The sequence below is a fragment of the Halyomorpha halys genome, unplaced genomic scaffold, assembly GCF_000696795.3.
Source record: "Halyomorpha halys isolate HHAL.00 unplaced genomic scaffold, Hhal_1.1 Scaffold1638.1, whole genome shotgun sequence".
Classification (NCBI taxonomy): domain Eukaryota; kingdom Metazoa; phylum Arthropoda; class Insecta; order Hemiptera; family Pentatomidae; genus Halyomorpha; species Halyomorpha halys.
Window position 1 is genome coordinate 82,946 of NW_027113119.1, and position 14,518 is coordinate 97,463.

General features: G+C 36.2%; 1 protein-coding gene across 3 annotated transcripts in view; it reads right to left on the reverse strand.

Moving 5' to 3' along the window:
• LOC106690281 (cytochrome P450 9e2) overlaps window positions 1-14,518 on the reverse strand; it is a 54,613-nt gene that overhangs the window by 14,150 nt on the left and 25,945 nt on the right. For 2 of the 3 annotated variants that reach the window (XM_067050730.1, XM_067050728.1), the window contains exon 1: window positions 7,047-7,161. The exons of the other annotated variant lie outside the window; for it this stretch is intronic. The gene's annotated coding sequence lies outside the window, so the exon portion shown is untranslated. Of the gene's footprint in view, window positions 1-7,046; window positions 7,162-14,518 lie in introns of those variants that run through there. 3 annotated transcript variants of the gene reach the window in all.

Sequence of the window (14,518 nt, forward strand, 5' to 3'; positions counted from 1 at the left end):
GAAGAGACACCCTGGGACGTAGTCAAAGCGAGGCTGAAGAAAGCATTCGGAGGAGGGCGATGGGCCCCAGAAGAAGATATTTTCATGATGTTTAGGGAAATGAAGAGGCCTAAGCAGTCGAACGGACAGTATGCTGGCGAGCTATTAGCAAGGTACAACCGTATTGCGGACAAATTAAGTGAAATAATAACAATAATCCCTTGTGGGCTTTAACTATCCACTTCTCAGCAAATCCCAAATCTGCCAAAGAATGACGCATAAGTTCGGACAAAACAATTCTAAAATCTTTATTCTGCATCCTGATATCCTTAACCCAATTCATTTTGAATGTATTCAAGGAGAACTAAATATTCCACTCCAAATGACCCTTCCACCTAAAGATTTTCATCGATCAGAAATATCCAATAACATTCGTAACTCCTGGATACGACCTCATAACATCCCACATCCTAAAACTTCTTTCTAGAAAATCCATCCTTTTCCTTACTTACATGTATAACAATATTCTCCGTTTTACATATTTCCTTGACCAATGGAAATTATCTATAGTCTAAATGATACCAAAACCCCCAAAGCCACCCAAATACCCATTCTATTTCTCTATTACCCACCAAAGGCAAAATCCTAGAAACTCATGTTGAAATCCTTATACCCCATCCTTGACCCCAATCATATGATCCCAGATCACTAGTTTGAATTCCGAACATCTCACTATCCAGCGGTGTCATCGTGTGATGGATGTTGTCTCGTCTTCTTTGGAGCATGGAATGTACTATGCGGGAGTATTTTTCAATATAGAGTCTCATGATTATTATGATCGAGTCTGGCACCTGGTTTACCCTGGCTTTACAAACTCCGTAAATTCCTGCCTCCTACATACTTTCTCATCATCCGATCCTTTTTGACTGATAAATTATTCGAAGTAAACCCCAATGTTTCCTATTCGTCCGTCTATTCTTAATCCGCTGGTGTTCCACAAGCTAGTATCCTCGGTCATATCCTCTACACAGTCTATAATGCTGACATCCCAACCAATCCTAATACTATCCTTACCACTTACATTGATGACCAATGTGTCCTCGCAGTCAATAATAACCCTTTAATTGCATACCAAACTCTCCATAACTCTCGAAGAATGCTGCTGTGATTGGAGGATCAAAATGAATCCCATCAAATCACCCTTTGTCGTAAACCTAATGATTGCCCTGCAGTATCCTTCAATAATGTTGCTCTTCCCCATTTATAACAGATCCGCTATCTTAGACAGTCTGGGCAAACGAATAACTTGGAATCCTCTTTCTGAACATAGGGATTTGGCCTTTGATGCTCCACTAAACCATCGATTTAAATCCATATCCAATGCTTACAATTCAAAATCCTCAATCCTCTTATTTCTTTAACACAAATAAAATCATACATTAACACCTTAATGTTCTATATATAACCGATCTAGCCAGAACCAGATACTACTTCTTCCGTTATGAACCCCCTAACCACCCAAACCCAATAGTTTCTAACCTTGCTTTTTCTGCCATTCCTGAAAATCGTCCGAGGTGCCTAAAAGAAGATGGTCATAAGACCAGCTAATGTAAAAACATCATTAGAGAGCTCCCAATGGGTAATTTCTCTTCATGCCTGCATCACTCCATTATAAACTAAGATCAAAATTACTGGATGTATGTATATAAATGTACAGTTGTGAATGGCAATAAATATTTTTTTTAAAATAGAGTTAATGTCCATAAAATGGGAGAGGGTGTTATGGTAAGACCGTGCGTACTGTTAGCTCCTAGCCTGACTTCCTATGTAAATAAACACAAATAATGTATATAAGGAGAATTAAGAGGCAGAATAAATCAGTTGATATCTCGAATAAGTGCGTTTCATAAATGTTTTTCTTCTCTCTGAATTATGTGTGGTAACGGCGTAATATGATGATATAATGAATTATGGGCGGTAATAGTGACAGCGGCGGTTCTAAACATCGATGGTATGAACTTACACAACCCACCTCCAGCTGCAGCCAACCCACCTCTAGTAGCAGTAAACCAACCAGTAGCTGCAGGGAATCCACCTTCGGCAGAGATTCAGCCACTACCGGAAGTCTGCTTAGCGCTAGCTCATGCCACGACGCTAGAATGGATCAAAGTCCGCACGTCAACCACCTAGGACTCAAGAAAAGCAGTTTACGACCTTGAGAGGTATACCGGGGTGACGAGGGAGTTAATCCATTTCCTAAAAGGGGGTTATCTACTGATTGGTCGAATAGAAACGAAGACAGCCGAAAATCAGGGAGGATGCTGAGGAGTCAAGGGTAGCAGTCATCTGCAGGGTGAAAAAATTATCCTCAATCAAATTCAAGCTGATGAGGAGACAGCCAGGAGGGGGGGGGGAAGGAAAGGTTAAAGAAGGCATTTGGTGGAAGACGATGGGCTCCAGAGGAGGACATATTCATGATTACAAGGGAAACGAAGAATAGGCACAAGTGCCCAGGAACCGGAAGGCCGTATGGAAATAGAAGAGCCAGAGTGGACTAGGATTACATACAATAAGCCTAAAACTACTCCGTTACCCTTAAAAAGAGGGTACAATGACAGCGCCGAACAGTGACAGAAGACCATGGCAGGCAAAGCCCAGGAGCAAGAGCCTGCGAGAGGACCGCTGATCGAAAGATATCTCAGAGACTGGAGCAAAAGGAAGGGATCTGGAAAGAGGACAGCGGAGAAGGAGGAATGTGTGGAGGTGGACCGAGGATGAAGGAAGGACCGGAGAGGAGATTTCAGATGCGTACCGGCAGAGAGGCGACCGAACATTGTAAATAAAGGGAGAGGCGGTCTGCCTATCATTCGAGTAAGATAAGGAGTTGGATGCTTCGTAGACACGGGGGGCTCTAATCTCGAATCCCGAGAAGCACTAGAAAATGAGTGGTCAACCAGGTTGAGGGATGTAAATTTCAATTAGTTACTCTGGGTGGACCCTGCAGTGTAGATGGGGAGATAGAACTGGAATTAGAATTATTAAATATACTCGTGTTCCGGTTAACCTACGGCAACCGAAAGGTTGAAGTGGAGGGGGCACCATCAAGCATCATGGCATAATAGCCTACTGGATATAATAGCGCCCCAGGTGGCCAACAGCCAAATCTCACCTCCTCCAGCACTCGCTGTGGAGAGAAGCTACCCAGACAAAAGTGAAAGGTGAGAGCCATCTTGTCTTCTGGGAGAAGCAGTTCATTATTTCTTTGTCTCTCAGATCAGAAATCTACCATGGGTGTGTAGAACCCTTTGGAGTTGTCCTCAGAAGTACAGAGGAGAGAGGCTTAGAGATGCAGAGGGAGGAAAGAAGTAAGTCCACATGGCTATCATTAACATTCACCACCACATGGTAATCATCAACCACCTCATTATCTACAATTCCATAGCCCAGCATTCAAAATTTACTAACCATCTAATCATAAATGTTCTCTTTCGGCCACCCCCTACATCATTTGTAACTTAAACAATAGAATTTTATTTTTCATTTAACCGTGTTCATTTTTCATTTATACAGTCCACTTCAACCCAACCCAAGTGTGTCCGGCAATTTCAGTTGAGGGCATGCTTCATACAACTGGAATTAAATGGTGTAGTAAGTCCAAGAATTTGGCAGTCCATGTGGTGTAAAAAAATGTCAAAAAGATTACCAAGTGATCATGCGTTGTGATTTTTTAAAGCAAGTTGGGAGCACAAGTGAGAAATAGCAGGGGACGGTGGAAAAAATAGAATCGGTGGGAGAAAGTATAAGTGCCGGCGGCTGATAGAGGACCCTAGGGCGCGAATAGGGGCAATGACGGAGGCAGAAAGTTGGAAAGACGTCATCATGAACGAATATGACGATATTTTTTTAATGAAGGAGAGGTGCTGGGTGCCACAGGAAGGACGAAATTCCGCTTATGCAGGACAGGACGACATATGTAAAGGAACGACGGTATTTGCACGCACACCAAAAGCATATACGGGACGAGATAGAGAACCTCAAGAAGCAAGGGATAATTGTAGACAGCACATCACCTTATAATAGTCCGTTGTGGGCTGTGAGAAAAAAGAATGCACCGGGTGAAGAAGTGGAAAAATACAGGATGATTATCGATTATCGTAAACTGAATGAAAACACTATCTATGAAAGATAACCAATTTGATAACTACTGTATGAGATAACTAGATTTGAGAACATTCTGGATATATTAGGTGGAGCAGCAATTTTTACCACGCTAGAGCTCATGGGGGGCTATCTTCAGATTAGAATGCACCCAATACAAAACGGCATTTACTTTCGAAAGAGGCCACTATGAGTTCACGAGAATGCCTTTTGGACTAAAAAATGCCCCGACGACATTTCATGGGCTCACGGACGAGTTCCTGAGAGGGTTGGGTGAGTCCATATGCCAAGTCTATATTTACGAACCTTTGGTCTTCAGCAAATCAGAAGCATGTGTAGCATATTAAAAGCGTGTTTCAAAGAATGAGAGAATTTGGAATGAAACTATCCCAGGGGAAGTCGGTGCTAAGACAAGAGCAAATCAACTTTTTGGGACATAGCAACTCCAAGGAGGGAGTAAGATCAGATATTCAGAAAGCAGTGGCCTTTAAAGCAGATAGCGATGCCAACCGATATCAAAGGTAACGCTGTTCCTGATATGGCAAGGTACCTCGTACATCTTAATAACTTGCTCAAGAAGGGAAATACACTAATCATGACGCATATATTGAGCATAACGTTGTAAAAGTGTATAGATCAATTACAGACGGAGCCAGTGAAATCTTTTCCAGACTTCCAAAGACATTTCATACTAACCGCGGATGTCAGTACATATGCTCTAGGTGCAGTATTATCACAGGAAGAGCAAAAAGTAGAGCGTCCCATAGCCTATGCCAGTAGACGACTCACAGAATCGGAGGCACGGTATAATGTTTTGGAAAGGAACTATTAGGGATAGTGTTAGGAATAACAGTGGAACTATTAGGGGTAGTGTTAGGAATAATAGTGGAACTATTAGGGGTAGTCTTAGGAATAATAGTGGAACTATTAGGGATTAGTGTTAGGAATAACAGTGGAACTATTAGGGGTAGTGTTAGGAATAATAGTGGAACTATTAGGGATAGTGTTAGGAATAATAGTGGAACTATTAGGGATAGTGTTAGGAATAATAGTGGAACTATTTGGGCTGTGGAGCATTTCCGGCCATACAATCGGGAGACGATTTAAAGTACATAGACCTTAACCTCAGCAATGCGTGGGAAAGCTGAAGGAATCATCCACGAGAATCACACGATGGAAGGAATTGCAAAGTGGACATATCCTATAGCCTACGACATAGCCTATAGCCTACTAAGAAAATATGGCGGACTGGCTTTCACATGCGATAACGATCAATGGATGTCCTTCCATTCTGTGGGAATGTTAATTATTTATAACTGATTGTTTTGGTTCGATGATGAATATATTAAAAAAATTCCAACATCTTAATATCGATATAACACTCAATGAAATATCTTTGCTGTATATCAATACCCCACAAGAGACAAGTATTTTGAGTAGTTAATTATATCACGTATGGATAAACATGAATGTTGTTCATTTTTTTAAAAATAAAGAATTTGTTTGTTGTAAGCAGATAAGAAATTTGGAAATGAATCTCCAAATTGGAATGTCAACATCCCTTAATAAAGTTGATATAGTGCCAGAAATAAAATGTATTATTTTTGAGAAGTTTTAACATGGGTTAACTTTAATAAGTTAAGACAGTATAACAAAAATGTCACAGAATACATATTTAATATAAAATATTTTTATTTCAATAAAAAATGACTAATTCAATTATCTCTGCAATTTATTTCTATACTAAACATTGAACGGATTAATACTCCAAAGTAATTTTTATAAGATGGTTTATTTTTTAAAAAGTTTTCTCTTTAATTGATACTTGATAGAAAGATAAATTATCAATCTAAACTAGGGAACGTTGTTTGAACCAGTGATAGTTTCTTCCTTTTAATAATCCAAGTGCTCTCTCTGTACTGCGAAATCTAGCAAACCTTATTTTCAGCTTTAAAAAAAACTTTAAGTGTGAGTCATGGCTTCTTACACTAAGGGATGAACAGCGTCTTTAGGTTTTCGAAAATAAAGTATTACGGAAATATTCGGACCGATAAAGGATGAATTAACAGGAGAATTTAGAAGATTACACAACGCTGAATTAAGGGAACTACACCCAGTAAATATAATTTAATTTATAGGATTGCGACGTATGACAATACTTTGTCAAACAATAAAATTATAGTTTGCTTGTTATTTATTTTTTTATGTTGTGCTTTGCTTTCAGAAGACAGTGTGATGTAACCAGTGTTTTATTTATTTTTACTATGAAAGCGAAGAGATTTTGTTTTTGTTTTTTTAAGTAGTTGTAGTATTTTAATGTTCATATTTCTTATGTCTTGGTTGTTGGAAGTGTACATTTTTTTGTTACTTTGTTCTATTTTATTATTTACAGAAAAAGGATGAATGAACGGGAGAATTTAGAAGATTACACAACGCTGAATTAAGGTACCAACACCAGGTAAATATAATTCAAGTTATAGCATTGCGGCGTTTAAGATGGGCGTGTAAGGTTGTTGGCCTTAGTAACGAGCGGATCCCTAGGTATAATAAAATTTGTAATTTTTCATTTATAACTAAAAACTAAGGAGTTTGTGAAATTGAATGCTCAAAACTAAATTAAATTAGTCAAAATTTCAAACAAAATTCTTGTATGAAATTTAATTTTCGGTCAATCTGCAATGCCGCTAGAGCGCACTATATAATTATATAGTCGGTTAATTCATCAACTTCTCAAAATTAAAACAAAACATAAACAATTAATTTCTTCTTCATTTATTTATATTGGACAGACCCTCTATCCGAAATCTTTGATGTCATTGAAATGCAAAACCCATTTATATCTTGAAGGAATTTCATTAAGATGAAACTTTGTAAGTGTTATTGATATAGGTCCATTAAAGTTTACTTACCTATCAGTTGCTTGTGATTGTCTTGGAATCAGCTGGAACCTGTTATAGACGCGGTACCCCAGAAGGTCTGAACAGTTTTGACTTTCAATAGGAAATGGAAGCGAACGACTCCAAGAGGGGGAATATTAGGGACTACTTCTGATGCAATATCTTAGTTTACATTATAGCAATATTTTATCACGCTACTTAATCAAGTTGACGGCGAAATATGAAATGGATAGAATAAATGGTGTATCCATTAAAATTCTCACTGTCTAATAATATGTTTATTATTAATATATTATATGTTTATGTTCTGTAAAAATATCTTTTCAGTCCTACAATATTCTTTAATAATACTCAGTTATCCTTGTCGAACAGATCCGCTACCTAGAACTTCATTTGGACAAACCTCTATCTTGGAATGGAAGTATAATTAATTATAGTACTCCAAATCACTATTATACTCCAAGAAAGGTATTAGGATGTTATGTTGGGATAATAATGTTATCTACGCGTTTGCTAAACAATGAAAAATTCGTGCATGTGCAAGCGTATGGATTGGTTATTTGGCTTAGCTGGTATGAGTTGGTATGAATATGTGGTTGACCCGTCCGTTGTTGGTTATTAGGCACAAATCAAAGGGTGCTTGTGCTACATCTACACGTTTGTTTTCAGTTAGCATTGCTTTTGAATTACCAACAGATGAATATTTGTGCTCTCTATGCTTTAATTAATTATATAATTTCCCCAAACTCTAGATTCAATTATTAACTCTTGTTTAAGATTGTATATTTTAAAATTATATCGATTTGGTGTTTATACATTATCGATTTATACATTGTTTCAAATCTTTATAATTAACTTTAATGGTTTATTTTGAATTTAAAACAGCAAAAAAAAATATTTTTACAAACATTATAGGTCGAGTTTAGGATTAAATTTATTATTCTAGTCTATTAATCCTGTGAGGATGTACACCACTTGGTGTCCAGGATAGAGAAGAGCTTGGCCTATAAGAAAATTATGGCTGATGTATTTATTGACATTGAACGTCCCTCTGACTGCACCCCTCATGGGCAGGAGAGCTTTCTTCCAAATGGATTAACGCAATGCTGGAAGGAAGATTGCTCATATCAGAAATAGGTCACACTAAGATGTGAATGAAGCCTGTTGGTGGCAGTCCGCAGGGTGGTGTTTTATCTCCTCTTCTATGGTGCATGATGGTTGACACCTTACTGATCAAATCTAATGATGCAACATCGGTAGACCTTATGAATGGATGGTGTCAGGAATATGGCCTTGGCTATCAATCCTCAAAAGGTCAGGCTTTGTGTTTTCAATAATAGACGGAATCCCGCAATCAGATCGCCGTATCATTACGGTGAACGATTGGAATTCTGCAGTGAGGTCAAACATCTTGGCGTTACTCTTGATAGTAAACTGAAATGGCAACTTCATGTTAATAGGACCAGTATGAAGGCACTGAGGTATCTCTGGGCATGCAAAAAAGCCGTATGTAAATTCTGGGCCCTAAACCAAAAGTAATTTCCTGGTTGAATGTATATGGCAGCGATAAGACTCATTGCTATCGTATGGTGTATAAGGCTATGGCCAGCTAATCTCGAGCCTGGCTTGGGAAACATCAGGGACTGGCATGCCTTATGATGACGATGGGCAACACTCCCTCTGCAGCAATGGAGGTTAATCTGAATATAACACCGCTGCATATACAGATTGAAGCTCAAGCCCTTAGCCTTGCAGACGGATACATAGTTCTGAACTAGGAATATGGAGGATCGACAGTAAAGAAGTAACACTCTTCTTGACATGGACAGGAGTACTCCAAGATGGATGACAGATTTATACACGAACACTGTCAGTTGAATAAGCATCTCTATAAAATGAGACCGATAGAGTCCCTTATCTGCAGAAAAGATGATGAGACTGCCTACTACATCATCTGTAGATGTGATGCATTAGCAAGTATACGATTCCTTATTTTTGGTAAGGATCGCATCTTAGACCCTAAGCTTTGCGGGATGGTTGATCCGTATGCAATATCCAGATTCACAAAGACGACTGGGCTCCTTTGAACAGAAATGGGACCGCGTACACCAGGCCCTCTGTGGCCGCAGTGCACTTTGCCAGAAAAAAATGTTTAGTTTGGAATGTTTTATTTTGGGTAAACAAAGATCTCTGGGAGAACCTTTTATTGTTAATTGAAAAATCTCATGACCTTTTAATTTCATATATGTCATGAGTGAGAACTCATACAATGATAAGTTATGCAATGTGTCAAAGGTCATCGGAGTATATTTAATAACTTTTTTTGGAATTTTTATTGGCATTTTATATAAATTATTCAGTATTATGAAAGATGGGAAAAGCAGTTTTTTTTAAGAAATTATAATTTTTCCTTAATATTCCTTAATCTTAGAAAATATCGTAACATATCTTAATAATAAAATAAGTAACTCTTTCCTCGTTCCCACGATTTAACAATGATTGTTCTAAGAGAAAATATATGATCCTGGATCTGACTTTAAGGCCTGAAAGCAGCCGGTTCCTCTTGCAAGTTGTTATCCACTAAATCCCTCAGTTTTTTTCTAATATTGAGGTATAGAGCTTATACTCAACCTGGGATAGATATATAAGTCTGTAGTTTTCACACTTGTTAGCATTGCCTTTTTTGTAAATCGGGACAATTATGTTGTACTCCCATTCCTTATAGCTTTTGCAGTAAGTAATTTCAGTTACTTTTCGAACCAAATTGTGATTTCGACCAAATTCCGCTCAGCTCTTTCTTTTTGCCACCCTCACTACAAGCTTGGATTTGTTTCTCCTTCATATATAGAGTTCCCAATTAAATTTATTATTGTGCATATGGTACTCCTTCCATGCTGCCTTTCTCTCCACGGATTCCTTCATCCTATCATTCCATCGCTTGGAATCTTTTACGTGTAGATGAAATATTGCCAAGTAGAAGTAGCGGCCTCCAGTATAGCTTTCTTTATTCCTGGCTATATTTTATCCAAACTTTCATCCATGCTAGTATCGTAGAGTTTTGAATCCAAAAGGTTTGAATGTTCTGATATTTTCTTTTTCTTACTACAATCTTTTTATTCCATCATTTTCGCATTGGTTCAACATAGTCGGATGGTCTGTCAAACTTTAGTTGCCTATTTTTAAGAAATATATAGTTACACAATTTTTTCTTATATGAAAGTTTTGAATTATAGTCAATAAAATAACAGCCTGACAAAACATAAAAGTAACTTTATCTGAACAGTGATTTCCAGTAAACAACTTTATGGAACATTATAGGTCAAAGGATATATACAATTTATCCAATTCAAAAATTGTAATAAATCAAGTTTCATCCTCGTTTTGCAAACAGGCTCACATTCATCTATTCCTATTTCTGTTATGAATTGAGTTAATCTAGTCTGATATCCCGAAAAACAGCCATCTGAACTGGATAGTTCGTTTGGGAGGTCATGGCCAAACGCTTTGTTCAGGAGATGAATTAGATAGAATACCCATATGGCCTTTTATCCCTAACAGTATAAAAACTATTGGCAACATAAGGATTAATACTATTTGGAATCAGCATTGGGAACTGCCAATAACATTTATCAATTTGTAAGAGGCTTTCGCAGAGTACTCATCATTGTGCCTTCAATTTATACTAATGGTGAATATGCCGATATTGTGTTTGTGTACGGTGTTTGCAATAATAATACTTATGCTACCCGTCCTGAATATGCCAGGCGATTTCTGAATAGAAGATCACCAAACACATCTTTATCTCCACGCTTCAACGTCTTGGAGAAACTGGCACATTTGCTATAATACCACGTGCTGATGGTATTTTTGCCCCTTTACGAAATGAAGAAAGGAGGGTGATCTACCTTCACCAGAGGAGGTATCTTCAATCAGAAAAATAATCACCTCTGGTCGTAAGAAAATCCCCATGCAATCCGTGAGCATCAATTTCAGCACTAGTTTCGATGCAATGTGTGGTTATAGGTGTAGGGATAATAGACTATATTTTAATAGGTCCGCATTTCTAGCCGCCTCGACTTAATGCAGGCATATTTCTGGAATTTCTTAATTACGATGACTATGATTTAGTTGAACATATTCCACTACAATTGAGAAGGAAGATGTGGTTTCAATCACATGGTTGTCCTGCACAATACGGAGAGGTCCTTGACAATACCTAAATGTTTATCAACACTACCAATGGTTTGGCCTGCACGCTCTCCATACCTGACACCACTGGATTTTTTTGTTTGGAGTAACATTAAACAAAAAGTATATACAATATAATATAAGGTCAATGACCTTAATTCCTTACGAAGAAGGATAATTGAATCTTGTGAAACAATAATACATGTACCCTTCTGCCACTGCTACTGTCGAAGAAAAATAGCGAGTCTGTCTTAATACTCAAGGAAATAATTTTGAACTACATTTAATATGAATTTAATTTCTATCCATTTTAGTTTCAACACGTTTTATTTTTATTTTAAGTCCGACGTTTCGGCCAATCAGGGATAATCTACTTAATACAATTTTGGAATTATATGATTTAAAAACTCTAACTCCATGCAGGCTATTCTTCCCGGGTCAAAACAACAATTTCTAATTAGTCAATATTCACATTAAAACCAAAATTAAAAACACTTATCACAGTCACTATTTGTTAAAACTTTATTAATTGCCTGCATGGAGTTAGAGTTTTTATATCATATAATTCCAAAATTGTATTAAGTAGATTGTCCCTGAGGATGGCCGGATTGGCCGAAACGTCGGACTTATAAGAAAAATAAAATGTGTTGAGACTAAAATGGATAGAAATTAAAATATTTATTTTTAAAAAATTTACCAGTCTCAAGAAAGTGTTTAAGATTATAAATTAAATTAATTTAATGTTAACGTTCAATTAATAAATTAGTTAGAACAAATAAATAAGTTTTTTAATTTCATATAACTTAAATAATTCATAATAATGAAAATCTTTAGGTGTGAATATCTCCGAAACAAAGCGTTTGCGGACATACCTTCAGAGGAAATATTTTTTTATTTGAGGTCATTAATTCATATTTTCAGTTTGGCCACTTAACCCTGGAACACCGTAACAAACAGAACAGAAAAAACATTTTATTTTGGTCCAACCGTTAAACAACAACAATAATTTTTTATGAATATTATTGCTACTTATTCAAAGACTATACTCAATTATTGATAGGTTCTCTAGCAAACATATCAAAAAACCATTTAAACTGGGCTAGTTTTGGCAAAGTTACAGCGTATTTTACTTTAGAAACAAGAATATTTTAAAGATATATAGTGCAAGCTCACATGGAAATAAGTTCAAGTTTTTTAATGGCTGTTTTGTATCCTATAAATGAATCCTACGTATTTGTATTTTTCAGTCCTCAATTTTTTTTCTTTTTCAAATAAAGATAAATAATTCATTAGTTTATTTCAAGGATTATCACCTTTATGGCCACTATTCTTTTTCATTTTTCAATAAAAGAAGTTTTCCCACAGTTTGTAAAAATTACCATTAATTGTGGAATTAATTACAAATTAATAGTCGAATAAGCAAGACCGACCATGATATAGTTAACTAAATTATAATGATTGAACGTCTTTTTCAATTTTTATCACTGTTTCGTTACATACTAGGATCCCCTTCTATGTTAGAAATCAGAAAAATTAAAATAAATCGAAACGCGATTTTAAAATCTATAGTATTTTTATATTCTGCATCTTCTAAAACATAGAAAGGGTCCTAATATGTTAGAAATCAGAAATGTAAAAACAAATCGATACACGATATTAAAATCGATAGTATTTGCATATTCTGTATCTCTTAAAACATAGTAAGAGACTGTTATAACCGACCACATAAATAATAATATAATATGTTATCCACAACCACAAAATCGATGAAAACTGTATCTCACTTACCTACAGGCATATATTAAACTTAATTAAGACTAAATAATTTTACGCTCATTTTAACATCACCAAATTTTGTCTATTATACTTTTGTTTTTCACCTGTTTGTTATCTTTCTAATACTTATATTATCTATCGCTGCATTCAATTATATTTATTCATCTATGTTTTAGTAACTTTCACATTTACTTTGTTTTGTTTTTTTGTTAACTTTTACTTCACATGTTTCTATAAACTTATTTCCCTTATCATTATCATCACCTATATTGTTAACATTCTATCACAATTTTTCACTTATTTCTATACTTTCTTACTTATTTTTAATCTTTTTATGTACTACTTTTTACATCTCACCTTGTACTTTTATTTTATTTTGTAAAACTTCACTTAGTAGTCTTGACCCTAATTTTGCCACCCCCATCTCTAACTCTGCCAAACTCATCCCTCAACTTATTACTGATCTGGAATATATACATATAACCTATTTGACATCACTGAGGAAGACAAAGAACTATCCCGCATTCTGATTAGCAATATGATATCAAATCACCTACAACATTCCACATCCCACCCTTCCCTTATCTTCCCCTTATTATTCAAAGACTTATCCCACACCAGATCCTTTCTCAATTCTAATGACCAACTTATTGTTACTAGAGCTGATAAAGGAAACCTGACTGCCATCTTAGATAAAACGGAATACAATGGAAAAATCACTCAACTCCTCTCTGACCATTCCACCTATCTACCTTCAACCCGTGATCCCACCCGCTCATTTATGAATAAATTCAATCAGCATATTAAAATCCTTCTTCAAAATAAATTAATTAACCGTCCCACCTACTACAAGCTAATTTCTTATGATTCTTTACCTCCTCGACTGTACGGACTTTCTAAAATTCACAAACCTGGCAATCCCCTTCGCCCCATCATATCCAATATTAATGCTCCATCTTCTAAACTTAGCCAATTCCTCTTTCCATCTCTTCAGTTCCTGAGTCATGACAACCCTTACGACATCCATAACTCATTCCAAGTACGAGATCAATTAATATCCCCTAAAATTCCCGCTAACTTCATTCTTTCTTCATTTGACACTGAAAGCCTCTTCACCAACATACCCATCGATAAAGCACTCCAGATTGTGGAAAAAACTGGACTACAATAGAGCCACATACCACTCTTAAATTAGCCTCCTTTCTTGAATCACTTGAACTATGTTGCAAATCCGGATATCTCACTTTTCAAGGAAAGTTCTTTCATCAAACATCAGGTCTCGCCATGGGAAACTCTCTCGCCCCTGATCCCTCTAACATTGTGCTTAATGACGTCCTTGATTTCGTCATCCCTAATAATATAATAGTCGACGTTTAATTCAAACGTAAATGCAAACGTATTCGAATTGTTAATCGTATTTTTTTGTTCAAATAATTGATTATTAGTGTAAAAAATTAGCAAATACAAACGTATTCGAATTATTAATCGTATTTTTTTATTCAAATAATTGATTATTAGTG